Source organism: Pteropus alecto, unplaced genomic scaffold, assembly GCF_000325575.1.
Source record: "Pteropus alecto unplaced genomic scaffold, ASM32557v1 scaffold160, whole genome shotgun sequence".
Lineage (NCBI taxonomy): Eukaryota > Metazoa > Chordata > Mammalia > Chiroptera > Pteropodidae > Pteropus > Pteropus alecto.
In genome coordinates, this window is record NW_006429864.1 from 4,219,277 (window position 1) to 4,222,140 (window position 2,864).

Sequence of the window (2,864 nt, forward strand, 5' to 3'; positions counted from 1 at the left end):
CTGCCGGGGGTTCGGGGTGGGGGGAGGACGGTCCGGTGTGGGAAGCCGGGAGCTGCCTGGTTGGCAATGCAGTGGGGAACAAAAGAAGGAGGGAAAAGGGGAGGGGAAGTTTGGGGGACTTTTAGGACTGAACTTTTGCGCTGTTTGTGGAAGCCGCTGCCTCTTGTCTTCGCAGAGGATTCCTAGGGAAATTTCACTCCCTGGGTCCTGAGAGAAACCTGTGGCCAAGGAGGCTTTTCCTCCTGCAGGAAACTTTTCTGGTCAAACTCCCGTGAGACAGAGAGTGTATGTGTGTGTGTGGTGTGAGCGCGCGCGCGTGCATTTTCCCTTCTCCCGGGTCCCCGGCTCCAGGACCTTGGTGTTTTCCAGTCTGTCTGTCTGTCTGTCTGGGCGGCTCGGGGACTGCACATCTGTCTCCCTGGAATGGGGTGGCCTGCATCTCCAAGGAGCAGGTTTCCTGAGGCCCTTACCCAGCCCAAGTGGAAGAAGAAAGTTTTTCAAGGGTTCCTCTGGGATCATGCTCCGTGGGTGTCTTGGGGTCCACACCAGCGCAGCAGCTTTCTGGGGCCGAGGAGACAGCTGTCAAAGTCAGAGAAGGCAGTGCAGGTCGGGGATTTACCTCTGCGCCTGTGTGCCAGGGGCTCGCACCAAGCCAAGTTGGGAGGGAAAGTGGGAAACACAGAGAACCGACACTGTACATCAGCTCTCTCAATCCACAGACACCGGAGGGTTATTAGCTGAGGTCAGGGCCCAGGAGTGGTGAGTGTGTGTGTGTTCTTTGTCCATGAAGACCCTGTGTAACCCCTTCACTCCTGCTGGGCTCAAAGGGGTCCTGCCCCTGGAGTGACCAGATGGCCAGGCACTCGGGCTGTTGGCCTGATTGGATGACCCTGAGCAGGCCGCCTGGGACAAGAGAACCCACAGGGCATAAGATATCAGAACCTCTTCTCTACCTCCTGCCTCTGACTTTAGCCTGTCTCCAAATAGCCAGAGCCAGAGGCAGTGGCACAGTTCCTAGAGTTCTAGGAGTTCCTGTATGTGGCACAAGGGATTGGGGGGCAGGTCGCTTGAGTCCTGCCCATGGGACCCCTCTTTGGGTGGATGGATCACAGCTAACTTCGGAATAGGAGTCTCTTCCTGTGGGAGGAGGAGAAAACAAACCCCTCTGCCCTTCTTCCTCCACCCTTGCTGGTCTACAGGTAAACCACGGGGTTAGCTGTCATCTTTCTCACTGGTCTTGGGGTGGGCATGAGGCTAAATGGACAGAGCGTGGGCTTTGGAAGCAAGCAGACCTAACTGTCAATCCTGGACCCACAGCTCATTAGCTGTACCACCACGGGAATGTTAATTAGCTTCTGTGAACTTCACTTTTCTCACCTGTAAAGTAGAACTGATGATATGTCTCTCCATAGAGTTGCTGATAAAGATTAAATATGAGAACATATATAAAACATTTATTAGAGCTTAACATGCACTAAATAAATAATAAATAAGCACTAAATAAATGCTGACTGTCTACCCCCTGTTTTGTGTGCCTCACACTCCATTTTTTCTGAGGGAATAGTCTTGGTTTTCAGAAAAGGGAGTCTCTTCTTGACCCTGTCCTTGTGTCATTTATTCACTCAACATATCTGCATTTACTGAATGCCTTATATGTGCCAGGCCCTGGGCTTGATGTTGTGGGCGCTTATAGTCCAGGAGGGGACCACACATGGTGATGTAACTGACAGCACAAATCAAGATGCATTGTGTACCACCTCGGAGGGAAGGGACCTAAAGTCTCAAGGAGCTTCTTACCCTTCTGGAGCTCTGGTGGTGATGATGGCAGAGAACCGGTGATCACAGCAGGCTGGGAAGTTCTGGGAGTCTTCTTGGAGGAGGCGGGCTGGGGCAAGGCCTTAAAGAATGGGTAGGAAGCCAAACTGATGTATTTCACTACTAGTTGGAAGTTGGAGTGATTTTTTGGAGCAGCAGGAGGCTGAGGGCTTTATCCCCAGTCTCAGATTTCATGTTAGGGTGGGGCTGGCTAACTTGGAACTTCAAACAAGGGCTCTGGAGAAGGCTCTTCACCAGGGTGAAGTGAGGCTGGTGGGGAGCTGGGCCAGGCCTGGGGGTGGCCGAGAGGGCCCAAGAGCCTGACAAGGCCAAGATTCAGGGTCAGATCAGGCCTCCTACTGGGTGTGACTGGTGCAGGCTGCCTTCCTCCCCCAGACTTCCTAAGACCCCCCACCCCCACATCCTCAAGCATCAGGTCCCCAGGCTCCTTTCTGTGTCTCCTGCCAGGCTTTGCCTCTTGCTCCCTCTGAGCCCTGTCCTCCAGGTGCTAGAGATGATGTTAGCAGGTGTGCCTGACTTTACAGGCATACCTCGTTTTATTGTGCTTTGCAAACATTGCTTTTTTTTTTTTTAAACAAATTGAAGGTATATGTCAACCCTGTGCCAAGTGAGTCTATCGGAGCCATTTTCCAACGGGCTCAGATAACGGTTAGCATTTTTTAGCATTAAAGTATTCTTAATTAAAGTATATATATTGGGGTTTTTTTAGGCGTAACGCTATTGCATACTGAATAGACTAAGTACAGTGTCAGCGTACCTTTCATATGCACTGGGAAACAAATATTCCTGTGACTCGCTTTGTCGCTGTGTCCACTTGATTGCAGTGGTACAGAACCGAACCAGCAGTATCTCCAAGGTAGGCCTGTGCTTCTTTTGGATGCAACTGGTGTGCCCGCTTACCTCTGCTCACTGGACCTTCTCCAGCTCTCTCCTCCTCCTTCTTGCATTTTTGGGGGACCAAAAATGAAAGCCCCATTGACTTCCCTGGCTCACCTGTGATCTCTCATGATAGCCGTACCCCTTTATTT